At 39.3% G+C, this 22,935-nt stretch overlaps 1 protein-coding gene across 2 annotated transcripts in view; it reads left to right on the top strand.

Annotated features, from left to right (window-relative positions):
- The window catches only part of LOC117978353 (tektin-1-like), a 107,485-nt gene extending 85,147 nt beyond the window's left edge, over positions 1 to 22,338 (top strand). For both annotated transcript variants that reach the window (XR_010110019.1, XR_010110022.1), the window contains exon 3: positions 22,043 to 22,338. The gene's annotated coding sequence lies outside the window, so the exon portion shown is untranslated. The remainder of the gene's footprint in view (positions 1 to 22,042) is intronic.
- Positions 22,339 to 22,935: the final 597 nt, after the last annotated feature.

Below are 22,935 nucleotides of genomic sequence, written 5' to 3'. Positions count from 1 at the left end.
GAGAAAACACCCGGTGTTACTGAAACCACAAAAAGTGGTTTCCCCCTGTGGGTAAGGCTGCAATGTGGATGAATCTTGAAAATACTGTGCTAAAAGTGTTATGTCAGTCATCAAAGCTCACGTATTGTGCAATTCCATTTATAGGAAATGTCCACAGTATGGAAATCTATGCATATGGGGTTGATCGCTCTATGCAGTTGTTACCTAGGGCTGAGGGTCAGGGAGAGGGTTTGAGACAGAATGAGGAGTGACTAATGTCCACAGGGTTTTTCTCTGTTCGGGGGTGATAAAACCTTCTAAAATGGATTGCGAATTAAAATTGAATGTGCACAGGCACAACTATACTAAAATCCCCTCAATTCATGACTTTTAATGGGGCAATTTTATGTGGCACACTCTTATGGAGACCACGGCAGACATAGTGAGAGAGAAAAAGGTGAGTAAATCTCTGAAACGGAGGCAGAAACAGAGAGAATGAGAAGCCCTGTGAATGGGAGGGAGAGAGAAAAGGGAAAATGGTCCTATTTACAAATGTCAGCTGTGAAACAGTGGTTCACATCAGCAGTGTCACTGCCAGGAAGGAGGGTCATGCTAGCCATGTCACCGGTAGCGTGGCCCGCAGGGACGCCGACACGCTGGAGCGTCGTGCCAGCATGGGCTCTGGCAGCCACGTGGGCCAGCAGGAGGGTCCCTCTGCACAGCCGTGGGGTGAGGATAGACTGGGCGGTGATATCGGCCATTACAGGGGCCTCTTCTGCTGGCAAGAGTGTGAGAGTAGCAAGTGGATGGACAGGCCTGTGTGTGAGGACGGAATGCAGGAGGGGCTCTTCTGCGGCTGGGTGTGGGGCCCTCCCCAGAAATGTGGAGATATGGCCAGGTAGCTGCATCATGTTGGCTAGTAGATTGGCCAGGGCTTCGAACTGAAGGACAATAACGGGGAGTAGCTGTCAGGCCCTGGGAGTGTCTGAGTGTAATTGGAGATGGGTTTGGGGTCACTGAGGGAAGCGTGGGAGCCATCCCTGTATAGATACAGGTCCTTGGGAGGCAGTCTCGTGAGGCCTGTGAGTGTCCAGGGTTCCCCTGGGTGCCTGGGGCTGACTGTGGCAGAAATCTGGGGAAGGCTGGAGAGAAGCTGGGTGACACAGGAGAGTCCCTGAAGGCAGGGGGTGAAGAGGTGAAAGAAATGGGGGAGGGTTGCAGTAAGGTCCGGGAGTTTGTAGGTGATACCTGGGTGTGGGAAGCTGACCCCAGGTGTAATGTGGAGATGGTTGGAGAGTAGCTGAGAGAGACAGAAGAGTCCCTGAGGGCTGGGGGTGAGAACATGGAGAGACTGGGGAGTAAGTCAGTGAAATTCGTGAGTTTGGTGGTGTGTCGTGGGTGCCTGGAACTGAGTCCAGCTGGAATCTAGAGAAGTTTTGAGAGTAGCTGAAAGAGACACAAGAGTCCCTGTGGGCTGAGGGCAAAGACCTGAGAGAGACCAGGGAGGACCTCCGTGAAGTCTGTGAGTCTGTAGGTGATTCCGGAGTGTGGGAGGCTGACTCCCTCAGAAATCTGGGCGTGGTGGGAGAGTAGCTGGGACAGACGGGAGAGTCCCAGGTCACTGGGGGTGAAGACATGAGAGAGACTGGGGAGTAACTCAGTGAAACTGGTGAGTTTGGTGGTGACTCCGGGGTGCCTGGAACTGACTCCAGCTGAAATCTGGGGGTGGTTGGAGAGTAGCTGGGACAGACAGGAGAGTCCCTGAGGGCTGGTGAAGACATGAGAGAGACTGGCGAGTAATTGAGTGAAATTGGTGAGTTTGGTGGTGAGTCTGGGGTGCAAGGAACTGCTTCCAGCTGAAATCTGGGCGTGGTTGGAGAGCAGCTGGGACAGACAGTAGAGTCCCTGAGGGCTGGTGAAGACATGAGAGAGACTGGAGAGTAATTGAGTGAAATTGGTGAGTTTGGTGGTGATTCCGGGGTGCAAGGAACTGCTTCCAGCTGAAATGTGGGCGTGGTTGGAGAGCAGCTGGGACAGACAGGAGAGTCCCTGAGGGCTGGTGAAGACATGAGAGAGACTGGAGAGTATCTGAGTGAAATTTGTGAGTTTGGTGGTGATTCCGGGGTGCAAGGAACTGCTTCCAGCTGAAATCTGGGTGTGGTTGGAGAGTAGCTGGGACAGACAGGAGAGTCCCTGAGGGCTGGTGAAGACATGAGAGAGACTGGCGAGTAACGCAGTGAAGTTGGTGAGTTTGGTGGTGATTCCGGGGTGCAAGGAACTGCTTCCAGCTGAAATGTGGGCATGGTTGGAGAGTAGCTGGGACAGACAGGAGAGTCCCTGAGGGCTGGTGAAGACATGAGAGAGACTGGAGAGTATCTGAGTGAAATTGGTGAGTTTGGTGGTGATCCTGGCGTGCAAGGAACTGCTTCCAGCTGAAATCTGGGCGTGGTTGGAGAGTAGCTGGGACAGACAGGAGAGTCCCTGAGGGCTGATGAAGACATGAGAGAGACTGGAGAGTATCTGAGTGAAATTGGTGAGTTTGGTGGTGATCCTGGCATGCAAGGAACTGCTTCCAGCTGAAATCTGGGCGTGGTTGGAGAGTAGCTGGGACAGACAGGAGAGTCCCTGAGTGCTGGTGAAGACATGAGAGAGACTGGCGAGTAATTGAGTGAAATTGGTGAGTTTGGTGGTGATTCCGGGGTGCAAGGCACTGCTTCCAGCTGAAATGTGGGCGTGGTTGGAGAGTAGCTGGGACAGACAGGAGAGTCCCTGAGGGTTGGAGATAAAGACGTGCTAGAGACTGGGGAGTAACATAGTGAAAGTGGTGGGCTTGGTGGTGATCCCTGGGTTCCTGGATCTGACCCGCGCTGAAATGTGGGCATGGTTGGAGAGTAGCTGGGAGAGACTGGAGGGTCCGAAAGGGCTGGGGGTGAAGACGTGGGAGAGACTGGCGAGGATCTCACTGAGGTCTGTGAGTTTGTAGGTGTTTCTGGGGTGTGGGATACCGACGCCCGCTGAAATCTGGGCGTAGTTGGAGAGTAGCTGGGACAGACAGGAGAGTCATTGGTGGCTGGGGGTGAGCTGCTGGATGATGGCAGTAAGAACATATGGCGCATTATTGATGAATGGGGTGACTGTGAGGAATCTCCAGAGGAGGACACGGGAGAACACAATGACATGAGTGATTGTCCTGCTTGGTTAGGAAAGGGAAATGTAAAGTTGTGGAATTCTGTCGATGATGGATGTGAGAGTGGTGAAGCCCTGCGGGATGATGTAGAGTACTTCCACATCCCTTGTGAGGAGCTGCCCCTTGGGTCTGAGTTCCTGGGAGGGGAGAGGTAGACGCTGGGTGAGGCAGGCATGAATCTTGAGGAGTCAGGGCTGGGGGACCTCTCATATTCTCCCGAGACCTGTGAGTATCTGGGGGACTCCTGGGTGCATGGGGCTGACTCCCGCAGGAACCTGGGGATGGCTTGAGAGTAACTGGGAGCCACAGGAGAGTCCCGGAGGCCTGGGGGTGAAGAGGTGAAAGACATAGGGGAGGAGCACCGTGAGGCTCGTGAGTTTGTAGGTGATTCCTGGGTGTGGGGGGCTGACTCCAGCTGAAATCTGGGGTTGTTTGGAGAGTAGCTGGGAGACCCAGGAGACTCCCCGAGAGCTGGGGGTGAGCTGCTGGGTGATGGCAGTAGGAACGTGTGGTATATTACTGATGAACGTGGTGACTCTGAAGAATCCTCAGAGGAGGACACGGGAGAGCCCATTGGCTTCATTGATTGCCCATCACGGAGAGGACAGGGAAATGGGAGATTGTGGGATACTGGTGATGACAGAGGTGAGTGTGGTGAAGCCCTAGGGGATGGTGAATGGTAGCTCCGGATCCCTGGTGAGGAGCTTCCTCTTAAGACTGAGTTTCTGAGAGGGGACAGGGAGAAGTTGGGTGAGGCTAGCATGGATCTTGGGGAGTCCGAGCTGGGGGAACGTTCATAAGAAGAGCCAGACAAGACCCTAGTGCTCTTAGGTGCAGACATGATTAGTAAAACTGCAGCACCCAGAGACCCATACTAGTTTCCTGACCCGCAGAATGAAGGAGTGTGTGTGTGTGTGTGTGTGTTTGTGTGTGTGTGTGTGTGTTTCTGTGTGTGTGGTGTGAGGTATGTGCTCCTTAAGAAAATGGAAATAAACCAACCAATGAGACAGACAGACAGACAGACAGAGATCCACTTGACCAAGTGTAAGGCAAGGGTTAGGGTGAGGGTTAGGGTTAGGGTTAGGGTTAGGTTAGAGAGCGGTGTAGATATTTCCATGTTTATACAGATCGTGGTGTAGATATTTCCATATTTATACAGATAGCGGTGTAGATATTTCCATGTTTATACAGATTGCGGTGGAGATATGTCCATGTTTATACAGATAGCAGTGGAGATATTTCCATGTTTATACACATAGCGGTGTAGATATTGCCATGTTTATACAGATAGCGTTGTAGATATATCCAGGTTTATACAGATGGCTGTGCAGATATTTCCATGTTTACACAGAGCTCTGTGTAGATATTTCCAAGTTTATACAGATGGCAGTGGAGATATTTCCATGTTTATACAGATGGCTGTGTAGATATTTCCATGTTAATACAGATGGCGGTGTAGATATTTCCATTTTTATATTGATAGCGGTGTAAGTATTTCCATATTTATATGGATAGCGGTGCAGATATTTCAATGTTTTTGCAAATAGTGGTGTAGATATTTCCATCCATATACAGAGAGTGCAGTACATATTCCCATGTATATACAGATCATGGTGTAGATATTTCCATATTTATAGAGATAACATTGTAGATATTTCCATGTTTATACAGATAGTGGTGTAGATATTTCCATGTTTATACAGCTCGCGGTGTATATATTTCCACGTATACACAGATGGCTGAGCAGATATTTCCATGTTTATACAGATGGCGTTGTATATATTTCCATGTTTATACACATGGTGGTGTAGATATTTCCATGTTTCCACAGATAACTGTGTACGTATTTGCATATTTATACAGATGGCGGTGTAGATATTTGCATGTTTATAGAGATAGCGGTGTAGGTATTTCCATGTTTATACAGATAACGGTGTAGGTATTTCCATGTTTATACAGATCGTGGTGTAGATATTTCCATGTTTATACAGATAGCGGTGTAGATATTTCCATGTTTATACAGACCGCGTTGTAGATGTTTCCGTGTTTATACAGATAGCGGTGAAGATATTTCCATGTTTGTACAGATGGTGGTTTTGATATTTCCATCTATACACAGTTGGCCGTGTAGATATTTCCATGTTTATACAGATGGTGGTGTAGATATTTCCATGTTTATACAGATAGCGGTGTAGATATTTCCATGTTTATACAGATGGCGGAGTAGATAGTTCTATGTTTATGGAGATGGCAGTGTATTTTCATGTTTATAGAGATGGCGGTGTACAAACTTCCATGTTTATAGAGATAGCGGTGTAGATATTTCCATGTTTATACAGATCGCGGCGAAGATATTTCCATGTTTATACAGATCGCGGTGTAGTTCTTTCCATGTTTATACAGATAGCGATGTTGATATTTCCATGTTTATAGGGATAGCGGTGTAGATATTTCCATGTTTATAGAGATCGCGGTGAAGATATTTCCATGTTTATACAGATAGCGGTGTAGATATTTCCAGGTATATACAGATGGCTGTGTAGGTATTTCCATGTTTATACAGATGGCTGTGTATATATTTCCATGTTTATAGAGTTGGTGGTGTAGATATTTCCATGTTTATACAGATGACTATGTTGGTATTTCCTTGTTTATACATATAGCGGTGTAGATATTTCCATGTTTATACAGATTACAGTGTAGATATTTCCATGTTTGTACAGATAGTGGTGTAGATATTTCCATGTTTATACAGATCGCGGTGTAGATATTTCCATCTGTCTACAGTTGGCAGTGTAGATATTTCCATGTTTATACAGATGGCGGTGTAGATATTTCCATGTTTTTACAGATAGCGGTGAAGAATTTTCCATGTTTATTGCGATGGCGTTGTATATATTTCCATGTTTATACAGATCGCGGTGAACATATTTCCATGTTTATACAGATCGGGTTGTATGTATTTCCATGTTTATACAGATCGCAGTTTTGATATTTCCATGTTTATAGGATAGCGGTGTAGATATTTCCATGTTTATGCAGATAGCAGTGTAGTTATTTCCATGTTTATACAGACAGCGGTGTAGATATTTCCATGTTTATACAGATGGCGATGAGGATATTTCCATGTATATACAGATAGCGGTGTAGATATTTCCATGTTTATACAGATAGCGGTGAGGCTATATCCATGTTTACACAGATAGCAGTGTAGATATTTCCATGTTTATAGAGAAGGCTGTGTAGATATTTCCATGTTTATACAGATGGCAGTGTAGATATTTGCATGTTTATACAGATAATGGTGTAGACATTTCCGTGTTTATACAGATGACTGTGTAGTTATTTCCATGTTTATACAGACGTCTGTGTAGATATTTCCATGTTCATAGAGATAGCCATGTAGATATTTTCATGTTTACACAATGAGCGGTGTAGACATTTCCATGTTTATAGAGATACCGGTGTAGATATTTCTGTATTTATACAGATAGCGGTGCAGATATTTCCATGTTTATACAGATAGCGGTGTAGATATTTCCATGTTTATACAGATCGCGTTGTAGATATTTCCATGTTTATACAGATCGTGGTGTAGATATTTCCATCTTCGTACCGATAGCGGTGTAGATATTTCCATGTTTATACAGATAGCGTTGAAGTTATTTCCATGTTTACAGACATAGCGGTGTAGCTATTTCCATGTTTGCACAGATTGCAGTGTAGATATTTCCACCTTTACACAGATAGCGGTGCACATATTTAGATGTTTACACAGACAGCTGCGTAGATATTTCCATGTTTACACAGATAGTGTTGGAGATATTTCCATGTTTATACAGATAGCAGTGAAGATATTTCCATGTTTATAAACATAACGGTGTAGATATTTCCATGTTTATAGAGATAGCGGTGTAGATATTTCCATGTTTATACAGAGAGCGATGCAGATATTTCCAGGTTTATAGAGATACCGGTGTAGATATCTCCATGTTTATACAGATAGCAGTGTAGACATTTCCATGTTTAAACAGATAGAGGTGTAGATATTTCCATGTTTATAGAGATAGAGGTGTAGATATTTCCATGTTTATACTGATAGCGATGCAGATATTTCCAGGTTTATAGAGATAGCCGTGTAGATATTTCCATGTTTATACAGATAGCAGTGTATATATTTCCATGTTTATACAGATAGCGGTGTAGCTATTTCCATGTTTATAAAGATAGCGGTGTAGATATTTCCATGTTTCTACAGAAAGCGGTGTAGCTATTTCCATGTTTATACAGATAGCGGTGTAGATATTTCCATATTTCTACAGATAGGAGTGTGGATATTTCCATGTTTATACAGATAGCTGTGTAGATATTTCCATGTTTACAGAGATAGCGGGGTGGATATTCCCATATTTGCACAGATTGCGGTGTAGATATTTCCATCTTTACACAGATAGCGGTGTACATATGTCCATGTTTACACAGATAGCTGTGTAGATAATTCCATCTTTACACAGATAGTGTTGTAGATATTTCCATGTTTATTCAGATAGTGGTGTAGGTATTTTCATGTTCATAAAGATAGTGGTGTAGATATTTCCATGTTTATAGAGATAGCGGTGTACATATTTCCATGTTTATACAGAGAGCGATGCAGATATTTCAATGATTATACAGATAGCGGTGTAGATATTTCCATGTTTATACAGGCAGTGGTACAGATATTTCCATGTTTAAACAGATAGCGGTGTAGATATTTCCAAGTTGGTACTGATATCGTTGGATATATTTCCACGTTTATACAGATAGCGGTGGGGATATTTCCATGTTTATACAGATGGCGGTGTAGATATTTCCAAGTTTATACAGATTGCGGTGTAGATATTTCCATGATTATACAGATAGCGGTGTAGATATTTCCAGGTTTATACAGATCGTGGTGTAGATATTTCCATGTTTATACAGATAGCGGTGTAGATATTTCAATGTTTATACAGATAGCAGTGTAGATATTTCCATGTTTACAGAGATGGCGATGTAGTTATTTCCACAATTGCTCTGATTGCGGTGTAGATATTTCCATCTTTACACAGATAGCGGTGTACATATTTCATGTTTACACAGATGGCTGTGTAGATATTTCCATGTATACACAGATAGTGTTATAGATATTTCCATGTTTATACAGATAGCGGTGTACTTTTTTCCATGTTTACACAGATAGCGGTGTAGATATTTCCATGTTTATAGAGATAGCTGTGTAGATATTTCCATGTTTATACAGATGGCCATGTAGATATTTCCATGGTTGCACAGATGACTGTGTAGGTATTTCCATGTTTATACAGATGGCGGTGTAGATATAGCCATGTTTATAGAGATACCCATGTATCTATTTCCATGTTTATACAGATAGCGGTGTAGACATTTCCATGTTTATAGAGATAGCAGTGTAGATATTTCCATATTTATACAGATAGTGGTGTAGATATTTCCATGTTTATACAGATAGCGTTGTAGTAATTTCCATGTTTACAGACATAGCGGTGTAGATATTTCCATCTTTGAACAGATTGCGGTGTAGATATTTCCATCTTTACACAGATAGCGGTGTAGATATTTTCATGTTTCTACAGATAGCAGTGTAGATATTTCCATTTTTATACAGAGAGAGGTGTAGGTAATTCCATGTTCATAGAGATAGCGGTGTAGATGTTTCCATGTTTAGTCACATGGCTGTGCAGATATTTCCATGTGTATACAGAAGGCAGTGTAGATATTTCATGGTTACACAGTTGACTGTGTAGATAATTCCATGTTTTTACAGAGGGCGGTGTAGATATTTCCATGTTTATACAGATAGCACTGTAGATATTTCCATGTTATACAGATAGCGTTGTAAGTATTTCCATGTTGATAGAGATATCTGTGTACATATTTCCATGTTATTACAGATGGCTGTGTAGATATTTCCATGTGTGTACAGATGGCAGTTCAGATATTTCCATGTTTCTACAGATGACTGTGTGGATATTTCCATGTTTTTTCAGATGGCAGTGTAGATATTTCCATGTTTGTACAGATAGCGGTGTGGATATTTCCATGTTTACACAGATAGTGGTGTACATATTTCCATGTTTATACAGATGGCTGTGTAGATAATTCCAGGTTTATACAGACGGCTATGTAGTTATTTCCATGTTTATACAGATGGCGGTGTAGGTATTTCTATGTTTACACAGATGACTGTGTAGGTATTTCCATGTTTACACGGATGGCAGTGTAGATATTTCCCTGTTTATAGAGACAGCGGTGTAGATATTTCCATGTTTATACAGTTAGCGGTGTAGATATTTCCATGTTTATACAGATCTCAGTGTAGATATTTCCATCTTTCCACAGATGGCAATGTAGATATTTCCATGTTCATACAGATGGCGGTGTAGGTATTTCCATGTTAATACAGATAGCCGTGTAGGTATTTCCATGTTTATACAGATAGCGGTGTAGTTAGGTCAATGTTTATGGAGATGGCGATGTAGATATTTTCATGTTTATAGAGATGGCGGTGTAGATATTTCCATGTTTATAGAGACTGCGGTGTAACTATTTCCACTTTTATAGAGATAGTGGTGTAGGTATTTCCACGTTTATAGAGAAACCAGTGTAGATATTTCCATGTTTATACAGATGGCTGTGTATATATTTCCATGTGTATACATATGGCAGTGTAGATATTATCATGTTTATAGAGATGACTGTGTAGATATTTCCATGTTTATACAGATGGCAGTGTTAATATTTCCATGTTTATACACGTAGCGGTGTAGATATTTCCATGTTTATACAGATAGCGGTGTAGATATTTTCATATTTATAAAGATAGCGGTGTAGATATTTCCATATATACCCAGATAGCGGTGTAGATATTTCCATGTTTGTACATATGGCGATGTAGATGTTTCCATGTTTATAGAGATGGCGGTGTAGATATTTCCAGGATTATACAGATAGCCGTGTAGATATTTCCAGGTTTATACAGATATCCGTGTACATATTTAAATGTTTATACAGATAGCGGTGCAGATATTTCCATGTTTATACAGATAGCGGTGTAGATATTTCCATGTTTATACAGATCGCGTTGTAGATATTTCCATGGTTATACAGATCGTGGTGTAGATATTTCCATCTTCATACCGATAACGGTGTAGATATTTCCATGTTTATACAGGTAGCGTTGTAGTTATTTCCATGTTTACAGACATAGCGGTGTAGATATTTCCATCTTTGCACAGATTGCGGTGTAGATATTTCCATCTTTACACAGATAGCGGTGTAGATATTTTCATGTTTCTACAGATAGCAGTGTAGATATTTCCATTTTTATACAGATAGAGGTGTAGGTAATTCCATGTTTATAGAGATAGCGGTGTAGATGTTTCCATGTTTAGTCACATGGCTGTGCAGATATTTCCATGTGTATACAGAAGGCAGTGTAGATATTTCATGGTTACACAGTTGACTGTTTAGATAATTCCATGTTTTTACAGAGGGCGGTGTAGATATTTCCATGTTTATACAGATAGCGGTTTGGCTATTTCCATGTTTATACAGGTAGCGGTGTAGATATTTCCATGTTTCTAGAGATGGTTGTGTAGATATCTCCAAGTTTATAATGACAGCGGTGTAGATTTTTCCATGTTTATACAGATGGCGGTGTAGATAGTTCCATGTTTATGGAGATGGCAGTGTAGATAGTTTCATGTTTACGGAGATGGCGGTGTAGATATTTTCATGTTTATAGTGATGGCTGTGTAGATATATCCATGTTTGTAGAGATTGTGATGTAGATATTTCCACGTTGATAGAGATAGCGGTGTAGGTATTTCCATGTTTATAGAGATAGTGATGTTGGTATTTCCATGTATATACAGATGGCTGTGTAGATATTTCCATGTGTATACAGATGGCTGTGTAGATATTTCCATGTTTATAGATATAGTGGTGTAGATATTTCCATGTTTAAACCGATGATGGTGTAGATATTTCCTTGTTTATGCAGATTGCGGTGTAGATATTTCCATCTTTACACAGATAGCGGTGTAGTTATTTTCATGTTTATACAGATAGCGGTGTAGATATTTCCATTTTTATACAGATAGCCGTGTAGTTATTTCCGAGTTTATAGAGATAGCGGTGTAGAGATTACCATGTTTATTGACATGGCTGTGCAGATATTTCTTTGTGTATACAGAAGGCAGTGTAGATATTTCCATGTTTATACAGATTACTGTGTAGATATTTCCATGTTTTTACAGATGGCAGTGTAGATATTTCCATGTTTATACAGATAGTGGTGTAGATATTTCCATGTATCTAGAGATGGCTGTGTAGATATCTCCATGTTTATACTGATAGCGATGTAGATATTTCCATATTTATACAGATGGCGGTGTAGATAGTTCCATGTTTATGGAGATGGCGGTGTAGATAGTTTCATGTATATGGAGATGGTGGTGTAGATATTTTCATGTTTATAGAGATGGCGGGGTAGATATTTCCATGTTTATTGAGATGACTGTGTAGATATTTCCAGTTTATACAGATGGTGGCGTAGATATTTCCACGTTAATAGAGATAGCGGTGTAAATATTTCCATGTGTATACAGATAGCGGTGTAGATATTTCCATGTGTATAGAGATAGCGGTGTAGGTATTTCCATATTTATACAGATAGCGGTGAAGGTATTTCCATGTTTATACAGATGGCGGCGTAGATATTTCCATGTTTATAGAGATGGCGGTGCAGATATTTCCATGTATATACAGATAGCATTGTAGAGATTTCCATGTATTTACTGATAGCAGTGTAGATAATTCCATGTTTATACAGATGGCTGTGTATATATTTCCTTGTTTATACAGATGACTGTTTAGATAGTTCCATGTTTATACAGATGGCGGTGTAGATATTTCCATGTTTACAGAGATAGCGGTGTAGATATTTCCATGTTTATACAGATAGCAGTGTAGATGTTTCCATGTTTATAGAGATAGCGGTGTAGATATTTCCATAGTTATACAGATAGCGGTGTAGATATTTCCATGTTCATTCAGATGGCGATGTAGTTATTTCCATGTTTATACAGATCGCGGTGTAGATATTTCCATGTTTATACAGATGGCGGTGTAGATATTTCCATGTTTACAGAGATAGCGGTGTGGATATTTCGATCTTTGCAAAGATTGCAGTGCAGATATTTCCCTCTTTACACAGATAGTGGTGTAGATATTTCCATGTTTACACAGATAGCTGTGTAGATATTTCCAAGTTTATAGAGATGGCGGTGTAGGTATTTCCATGTTTATAAAGAATGCGGTGTAGATATTTCCATGTTTGTAGAGATGGCTGTGCAGATATTTCCATGTTTATGCAGATCGTGGTGTAGATATTTCCATGTTTATACAGATAACGATGTAGATATTTCCATGTTAATACAGGTACCGTTGTAGATATTTCCATGTTTATACTGATAACGGTGTTGATATTTCCATGTTTTTTCAGATGGCAGTGTACATATTTCTATGTTTATAGAGATGGCGGTGTAGATATTTCAATGTTTATACAGATGGTGGTGTAGATATTTCCATGTTTATGCAGATGGCGTTGTAGGTATTTACATGTTTATAGAGATGGCATTGTATATATTTCTATGTTTATAGAGATTGCGGTGTAGATAATTCCATGTTTATAGAGATGGCGGTGTATGCATTTCCATGTTTATGGAGATAGTGGTGTAGATATTTTCATGTTTCTACAGATAGCGGTGTAGGAATTTCCATGTTTATGCAGATAGCGGTGTTGGTATTTCCAGGTTCCTACTGATAGCGGTGTAGATATTTCCATGTTTATACAGCTCGTGATGTAGATATTTCCATCTTTATACAGATGGCAGTGTAGAAGTCTCCATGTTTATACATATAGCGGTGTAGATATTTCCGTGTTTACACAAAGCAGTGTAGATGGTTGCATGTTTATGGAGATGGCGTTGTATATATTTTCATGTTTGTAGAGATGGCAGTGTAGATGTTTGCATATTTATAGAGATGGTGGTGTAGATATTTCCGTGTTTATAGAGATAGCGGTGTAGATATTCCCATGTTTATACAGATGGCGGTGTAGATTGTTCCATGTTTATGGAGATGGCAGTGTAGTTATTTTCATATTTATAGAGATGGCCGTGTAGATATTTCCATGTTTATACAGATGGCTGTGTAGCTATTCCCATGTTTATACAGATGGCGGTGTAGATATTTCCATGTTTGTAGAGATAGCATTGTAGATATTTCCATGTTTATATAGATAGCGGTGTAGATATTTCCATGTTTATAGAGATAGCGGTGTAGATATTTCCATATTTATACAGATGGCAGTGTAGCTATTTCCATGTTTATACAGATAGCGGTGTAGATATTTCCATGTTTACAGAGATAGCAGTATAGATATTTCCATCTTTGCACAGATATCGGTGTAGATATTTCCATGTTTATACAGATGGCAGTGTAGATATTTACATGTTTATACAGATGGTGGTGTATATATTTCCATGTTTATAAAGATGACTTTGTAGGTATTTCCAATTTTATACAGATGGCGGTGTAGATATTTCCATGTTTATAGAGATAGCCATGTAGATATTTCCATGTTTATACAGATAGCGGAGCAGACATTTCCATGTTTATAGAGATAATGGGGTAGATATTTCCATATTTATACAGATAGCAGTGTAGATATTTCCATGTTTAGACAGATAGTGGTGTAGATATTTCCATGTGTATACAGATAGAGGTGTAGATATTTCCATCTTTTTACAGATGGCAGTGTAGATATTTCTATGTTCATACAGATGGCGGTGTAGATATTTCCATGTTTATACAGATGGCGGTGTAGATATTTTCATGTTTATGCAGATGGTGTTGTAGATATTTCCATATTTATTGAGATGGCAGTGTAGATATTTCTATGTTTATAGAGATAGCGGTGTAGATAATTCCATGTTTATGTAGATGGCAGTGTAGGTATTTCCATGTTTGTGGATATAGTGGTGTAGATATTTCCATGCTTTTACAGACAGCGGTGTAGTTATTTCCATGTTTATAGAGATAGCAGTGTTGGTATTTCCATGTTTATACAGATAACGGTGTAGATATTTCTATGTTTATAAAGCTTAGGATGTAGATATTTACATCTTTATTCAGATGGCAGTGTAGATATTTCCATGTTTACACAGACAGCGGTGTAGATATTTCCATGTTTACAGAAGTGGCGGTGTAGATATTTCCATCTTTGCACAGATTGTGGTGTAGATATTTCCATCTTTACACAGATAGCGGTTTAGATATTTTCATGTTTACACAGATAGCTGTGTAGGTATTTCCATGTTTACACAGATAGCGTTGTAGATATTTCCATGTTTATAGAGATAGCGGTATGGATATTTCCATGTTTATACAGATAGCGGTGCAGACATTTCCATGTTTATAGAGATAGCGGTGTAGGTATTTCCATATTTATACAGATAGCGGTGTAGATATTTCCATGTTTATAGTGATATCGGTGAACATATTTCCATGTTTATACAGATAATGGTGTAAATATTTCCATGTTTTTAAAGATCGTGGTGTAGATATTTCCATGTTTATACAGATAGCGGTGTAGATATTTCCATGTATATACAGGCAGCGTTGTAGAAATTTCCATGTTTATACAGATCGCGGTGTAGATATTTCCATCTTTCTACAGATGGCAGTGTATATATTTCCATGTTTATAAAGATGGCGGTGTAGATATTTCCATGTTTATGCAGATGGCGTTGTAGAAATTTCCATATTTATAGAGATGGCGGTGTAGATATTTCTATGTTTATAGAGATAGCGGTGTAGATATTTCCATGTTTATAGAGATGGCAGTGTAGTTATTTCCATGTTTATAGAGATGGTGGTGTAGTTATTATCAAGTTTATACAGATTGCGGTGTATATATTTCCACGTTTATACAGATAGCGGTGTTGGTATTTCCATGTTTATACAGATAGCGGTGTTGTTATTTCCATGTTTATATAGATAGCGTAGTAGATATTTCCATGTTTATACAGATCGTGCTGTAGATATTTCCATCTTTATACAGATGGCAGTGTAGATATTTCCATGTTTATAAGGATAGCGGTGTAGATATTTCCATGTGTATACCGATGTCGGTGTAGATAGTTCCATGTTTATGGAGATGGCAGTGTAGATATTTTCATGTTTATAGAGATGGCGGTGTAGATATTACCATGTTTATAGAGATAGCGATGAAGATATTTCCATGTGTATACAGATGGCTGTGTAGATATTTCCATGTGTATGCAGATGGCAGTGTATATATTTCCATGTTTATAGAGATGGTGATGTAGATATTTCCATGTTTATACAGATGACTGTATAGATATTTCCATGTTTATACAGATGGCGGTGTAGATATTTCCATGTTTATAGAGACAGCGGTGTAGATATTTTGATATTCACACAGATAGCAGTGTAGATATTTCCATGTTCTTTCAGATGGCGATGTAGATATTTCTATGTTTATACAGATCGCGGTGTAGATATTTCCATGTTTATTCAGATAGCGGTGTAGATATTTCCATGTTTATACAGATAGCGGTGTAGATATTTCCATGTTTACAGAGATAGTGGTGTAGTCATTTCCCTGTTTACACAGATAGCTGTGTAGATATTTCCAAGTTTATAGAGATGGTGGTGTAGGTATTTCCATGTTTATAGAGAATGTGGTGTAGATATTTCCATGTTTATACAGATAGCGGTGTAGGTATTTCCATGTGTATAGAGATAGCGGTGTAGATTTTCCATGTTTATACTGATGGCTGTGTAGATATATCCATGTTTATACAGATAGCAGTGTAGATATTTCCATGTATACATAGATGGCGGTGTAGATATTTCCATCTTTGCACAGATTGCGGTATAGAAATTTCCATCTTTAAACAGATACAGGTGTAGATATTTCCATGTTTACACAGATACCTGTGTAGTTATTTCCATGTTTACACAGATAGCTTTGTGAATATTTCCATGTTTATACAGATCCGGTGTAGATATTTCCATGTTTATACAAATAGCGGTGTAGATATTTCCATGTTTATACAGATAGCGGTGTATGTATTTCCATGTTTATACAGATAGCAGTGTAGGTTTTTCCATGTTTATAGAGATAGCAGTGTAGATATTCCACGTTTATACTGATGGCTCTGTGGACATTGTCATGTGTATACAGATGGCAGTGTAGATATTTCCATGTTTTTACAGAAGGCGGTGTAGATATTTCCATGTTTATAGAGATAGCGGTGTAGATATTTCCATATTTATAGTAAAAGCGTTGTAGATAATTCTATGTTTATACAGATAACTGTGAAGATATTTCCACGTTTATACAGATGGCAGTGTAGATATTTCCATGTTTATAGATATAGCGGTGCAGTTATTTCCTTGTTTATACAGATATCGTTGTAGATATTTCCATGTTTATAGAGATAGCGGTGTAGTTATTTCCATATTTATACATATAGCGGTGTAGATTTTTCCATGTTTATACAGATGGCGGTGTAAATATTTAGAAGTTTATGCAGATGGCGTGTAGATATTTCCATGTTTATAGAGATGGCTGTGTAGATATTTCCATATTTATACAGAAAACAGTGTAGATATTTCCATGTTTATACAGATTTCTGTGTAGATATTTCCACGTCTATACAGATGGCGGTGTAGATATTTCTATGTGTATAGAGATAGCAGTGTAGTAATTTCCATGTTTATAAAGATAGCGGTGTAGATATTTCCAAGTTTATAGAGATAGCGTTGTAGTAATTTCCATATTTATACATATAGCGGTGTAGATATTTCCATATTTATACAGATAGCGGTGTAGGTATTTCCGTGTTTACACAGATAGCGGTGTAGATATTTCCATGTTTATACAGATAGCGGTTTAGATATTTCCATGTTTACACAGATAGCGGTGTAGATATTTCCATGTTTATACAGATAGCAGTGGAGATATTTCCATGTATATACAGATGGAGGTGTTGAAATTTTCATGTTTATACAGATGACTATGTAGAAATTTCCATGTTTTTACATATGGCGGTGTAGATATTTCCATGTTTATACAGAGAGCGGTGTAGATATTTCCATGTTTGTAGAGATAGCGGTGTAGATATTTCCATGTTTATGCAGATGGCGGTGTAGATATTTCCATATTTATACAGAGAGCCGTGTAGATATTTTCATGTTTATACAGATAGCGGTGTAGATATTTCCATGTTTATACAGGTAGGGGTGTAGATATTTCCATGTTTAGTCAGATAGCGGTGTAGATATTTCCATGTTTATAGAGATTGCAGTGTAGGTATTTCCATGTTTATACAGCTCACGGTGTAGATATTTCCATCTTTCTACAGATGGCAATGTAGATATTTCCATGTTTATACAGATGGCGGTGTAGATATTTCCATGTCTATACAGATGGCAGTGTAGGTATTTCCATGTTTATGCAGATGGCGGTGTAGATATTTCCATGTTTATAGAGATGGTGGTGTAGGTATTTCCATGTTTATAGCGATAGCGGTGTAGATATTTCCATGTTTATACAGATAGCGGTGTAGATATTTCCATGTTTATACAGATAACGGTGGAGATATTTCCATGTTTATACAGATGTCGGTGTAGTTATTTCCAAGTTTGTAAAAATAGCGGCGTAGGTATTTCCATGTTTATACAGATATCGGTGCAGATATTTACATGTTTATAGAGATAGCGGTGGAGATATTTCCATGTTTATACAGATAGCGATGTAGATATTTCCGTGTTTATACAGACAACAGTGTAGATATTTCCATGTTTATACAGATAGCGGTGTAGATATTTCCATGTTTATACCGATAGTGGCGTAGATATATCCATGTTTATACAGCTAGCGGTGGAGACATTTCCATGTTTATACAGATAGCGATGGAGATATTTCCATGTTTACACAGATGGTGGTGTAGATAATTCCAAGTTCATACAGATAACGGTGCAGATATTTCCATGTTTATACAGATAGCAGTGTAGTTATTTCCAGGTATATACAGATTTCAGTGTAGGTATTTGCGTGTTTACACAGATGGCGGTGTACATATTTCCATGTTTATACAGATGGCGGTGTAGATATTTCCATGTTTATGCAGATGGCGGTGTAGTTATTTCCATGTTTATACAGATGGCGGTGTAGACATTTCCATCTTTATACAGATAGCGGTGTAGATATTTCCATGTTTACACAGATAGCGGTGTAGATATTTCCACCTTGGCACAGATTGCGGTGTAGATATTTCCATCTTTGCACAGATTGCGGTGTAGATATTTCCATCTTTACACAGATAGTGGTGTAGGTGTTTCCACCTTGGCACGGATTGCGGTGTAGATCTTTCCATCTTTATACAGATTGCGGTGTAGATATTTCCATGTTTACACAGATACCGGTGTAGATATTTCCATGTTTATACAGATGGTGGTGTAGATATTTCCATGTTTATAGAGATAGCCATGTAGATATCTTAATGTTTATACAGATTGCGGTGTAGTTATTTCCATGTTTATAGAGATCTTGGTGTACAAATTTCCATGTTTATACAGATAGCAGTGTAGATATTTCCCTATTTATACAGGTAGCGCTGTAGATATTTCCATGTTTATACAGATCGCGGTGTAGACATTTCCATCTTTCTACAGATGGCAGTGTAGATATTTCCAGGTTTATACAGATAGTGGTGTAGATATTTCCATGTTTACACAGATGGTGGTTTAGATACTTCCATGTTAATGGGGATGGCGGTGTAGATATTTCCATGTTTATAGAGATTGCGGTGTAGATATTTGTATGTTTATAGAGATAGCAGTGTAGACAATTCTATGTTTATATAGATGGCCGTGTAGGTATTTTCACGTTTATAGAGATAGTGGTGTAGATATTTCCATGTTTATACAGATAGCGGTGTAGACATTTCCATGTTTATACAGATAGCAGTGTTCGTATTTCCATGTTTATACTGATACCGGTGTAGATATTTCCATGTTTATACACCTCGTGGTGTAGATATTTCCATCTTTATACAGATGGCACTGTAGATATTTCCATGTTTATACAGATAGCGGTGTAGATATTTCCATGTTTACACAGATAGTTTTGTAGATATTTCCATGTTAATGGACATGGCGGTGTAGATATTTTCATGTTTATAGAGATTGCGGTGTAGATATTTCCATGTTCATAGAGATGGCGGTGTTGATATTTCCATGTTTATAGAGATAGCGGTGTAGGTTTTTCCATGTGTATAGATATAACGGTGTAGATACTTCCATGTTTTTACAGATAGCTGTGTAGATATTTCCATGTGTGTGCAGATGACAATGTAGATATTTCCATATTTATAGAGATGGTGGTGTAGATATTTCCATGTTTATACAGATGACTGTGGAGATATTTCCATACTTATACAGATGGCAGTGTAGATATTTCCATGTTTATAGAGATAGTGGTGTAGATATTTCCATGTTTATACAAATAGCGGTGCAGATATTTCCATGTTTACAGAGATAGCGTTGTAAATATTTCCATATTTATACAGATAGCGGTGTAAATATTTCCATGTTTATTCAGATGTCAGTGTAGGTATTTCCACGTTTATACAGATGGCGGTGTAGATATTCCCCTGTTTATACAGATAGCGGTGTGGATATTTCCGTGTTTATACAGATAGCGGTGTTGATATTTCCATGTTTACACAGATAGCGGTGTAGATATTTCCATCTTTGCACAGATTGCGGTGTAGATATTTCCATTTTTAGACAGATAGCGGTGTATATATTTCCATGTTTACACAGATAGCTGTGTAGATATTTCCATGTTTACACAGATAGCATTGTAGATATTTTCATATTTTTACAGATAGCGGTGTAGATATTTCCATGTTTAGACAGATAGCGGTGTAGATATTACCATGTTTGTACAGACAGCGGTAGAGATATTTCCATGTTTATGCAGATAGCGATGTAGATATTTCCATGTTTATCCTGATAGCAGTGTAGATATTTCCATGTTTTTACAGATAGCGGTGTAGATTTTTCCATATTAATACAGATAGCGGTGTATATATTTCCATGTTTATACAGATAGCGGTGGAGATATTTCCATGTTTATACAGATAGCGGTGGAGATATTTCCATGTTTATACAGATGGCGGTGTAGATATTTTCATGTTTATGCAGATAGCGTCCATATTTCCAAGTTTGTACAGATAGCCGTGTAGATATTTCCATGTTTATGCAGATAGTGGTGTAGATATTTCCATGTTTATACACATAGCGGTGTACATATTTCCACGTTTACTGAGATTGCGGTGTAGATATGTCCATGTTTATACTGATGGCTGTGTAGATATTTCCATGTGTATACTGATGGCAGTGTAGATATTTCCATGTTTATACTGATGGAGGTGTAGATATTTCCTTGTTTATACAGATGACTGTGTAGATTTTCCATGTTTTTATAAATGGCGGTGTAGATATTTCCATGTTTATACAGATAGCGGTGTTGGTATTTCCATGTTTATACAGATGTCGGTGTAGATATTTCCATATTTATACAGCTCAGAGTGTAGATATTTCCATCTTTATACAGATGGCAGTGTAGATATTTCCATGTTTATACAGATAGCGGTGTAAATATTTCCATGTTTATACAGATAGCGGTTTAAATGTTTACACATTTACAGAGATAACGGTGTAGATATTTCCACGTTTATACAGAAAGTGGTGTAGATATTTCCACGTTTACAGAGATTTTATGAAAATTTATTTTATGGAGATGAAACAAGTCATTGGGGTACCTACCTTATGGCATTTTTTACATTGAGAGTGTTAAAAATACCCCTACCCTAACCAAAACCCTGACAAATAGAGCCAGGGAAGGCCATGCAAAAAAAGGATTCTTGGGCTTGTATGCCTGATAACAAAAACTTATCACAGAAGACTGCAAAAAACACAATCTTGTACAAAGCCCATTGCAACTTTGCACACAACAATACTTGTGAAGGATATTTGCCCAACAACTGCCTGTCCAACCTTGGCCTGGCATCACCTTTGTTATTGATCTTTGTAGCCAAGGATAATCATTTCCAAATGATCATACAATCTTCCTCATTTTTTCTTTTGTCTTCCTTTACCTCCGTGAATATGCATATAGTTTACTCTGGCTTGCCTGTTTCTATTGCAAGGCTCTGTTTCCAAACGAATATCTTTTTCTTGTGGAGAGCCTCCCTCTGTTTGTTATTTAGGTTGATAAGAGAAATGTGAACATTTGAGAGCTCAGGTAAAAGGCCTTAGTCTACAGTGAAAATTTTTTGCAACCTTAGATGCTTACTTCCACTACAACTTGCAGGTGGGCCTTGAAAAGTTCTTGGAATAAGTTTGAGCTTTGGTCTTCTCCGATTCATTTGGCATAGATTCTCAAAATGTGGTCCCTGGACCCACAGCATCAGCATCACCTGGAGATTGTTAGAAATGCAAATCATCGGGCCTCATTCCAGACCCTCAGCTGGAAACTCTAGGGGCATGGCCAGACCCTCTGTAGCTGAACAAGCCATCCAGGTGTTTTTGTTGCAGCTAAAGTTCTGGAACAACTAATGTAGCCCCATTTGGAAAACTTGGCTCTACAGGCCTCCCTAGCTGGTAAGCTGCTAGCATTTTTTGTTTGCTTGTTTCTTTGTTTTGATACAGGGTCTTGCTCTGTTGACCAGACCGTGACCTCCTGGGTTCAAGTGAGGACTCAGCTTCCTGATTAGCCGGGACTACAGGTACGTGCCACCACCATGCCCAACTACTTTTTGTATTTTTTTTTTTTTGTAGGGATGGGGTTTTAGCCCAGGCTAGTCTCATACTCCTGGACTCAAGCAATCTGCCCACTTTGGCCTCACGAAGTGCTGGGATTATAGGCATGGGCCACCACTCCTGGCCCAAAGTTCATATTTTAACTACTAACCTAAATTATTTTTAAAACAATAGTCTCCTTGGACTCAAACCTGGTCAGAGTGACATGATCATGTGCCTGTTTTGTGCAGGGTGAAGTGAGATTATTATCTAGGAAATAGCTGAAATGTCCTGAGGGTGACAAAGAGGAGCTGTGTTTTCAGCCAAATATCAGAACCAGGGCCACTGCCTGCCACCGAACCCCAGCGGGGACCCCTACTTTGTGTTTATCTGTGGTGGCTACGCTTGCCCACATGGGTGGGAACCCCGAGAATGACTCCAGACTTTTCCAGGGACTGCATGCCAGGGTATTTTTACAATTTATGTGTAGACTTTGTTCGGGTGGAAAAGTTATTTTATGAAGACGAAACAAGCAATTGGGGTACCTACCTTATGGCATTTTTTACATTGAGAGTGTTAAAAATACCCCTCCCCTAACCAAAACCCTGACAAATAGAGCCAGGGAAGGCCATTCAATAAAGGATTCTTGGGCTTGTATGCCTGATAACAAAAACTTATCACAGAAGACTGCAAAAAACACAATCTTGCACAAAGCCCATTGCAACTTTGCACACAACAATGCTTCTGAAGGATATTTGCCCAACAACTGCCTGTCCAACCTTGGCCTGGCATCACCTTTGTTA

Source organism: Pan paniscus, chromosome 16 (genome assembly GCF_029289425.2).
Source record: "Pan paniscus chromosome 16, NHGRI_mPanPan1-v2.0_pri, whole genome shotgun sequence".
NCBI lineage: Eukaryota > Metazoa > Chordata > Mammalia > Primates > Hominidae > Pan > Pan paniscus.
Note: the sequence above shows the minus strand (reverse complement) of the source record. Positions and strands in the feature narration are given on the sequence as shown.